Source organism: Penaeus monodon, chromosome 28 (assembly GCF_015228065.2).
Source record: "Penaeus monodon isolate SGIC_2016 chromosome 28, NSTDA_Pmon_1, whole genome shotgun sequence".
NCBI classification, from domain to species: Eukaryota; Metazoa; Arthropoda; class Malacostraca; order Decapoda; family Penaeidae; genus Penaeus; species Penaeus monodon.
In genome coordinates, this window is record NC_051413.1 from 4088003 (window position 1) to 4088248 (window position 246).

The following is a 246-nucleotide window of genomic DNA, read 5'->3' on the forward strand; positions in this document are numbered from 1 at the left end:
CATTAACCTCTACTCTTAGTTCCCATCACTTAACGATTTACCTTAAGGTCGTTTTTCCTATTGGTTAGCCATGTTCTGCCCAATCTTAGTGAGAAATCCCCGTGAGTTGAACACTTTCTTGCCTTCCGACTCTCCCCATGAAACCCTCCTCTCATCCCCTCCACTTCCCCACCTTTACGCCCCTACCACCCCCTCCATTCCCCCACTAACCCCCACTTCTACATCATCAACTCTCTTGCTACCTTC

The 246-nt window shown here is 48.8% G+C and overlaps 1 protein-coding gene across 1 annotated transcript in view; it reads left to right on the top strand.

Moving 5' to 3' along the window:
• LOC119590912 (acrosin-like) overlaps positions 1 to 246 on the top strand; it is a 9123-nt gene that overhangs the window by 971 nt on the left and 7906 nt on the right. The gene's annotated exons all lie outside the window — the stretch shown is intronic.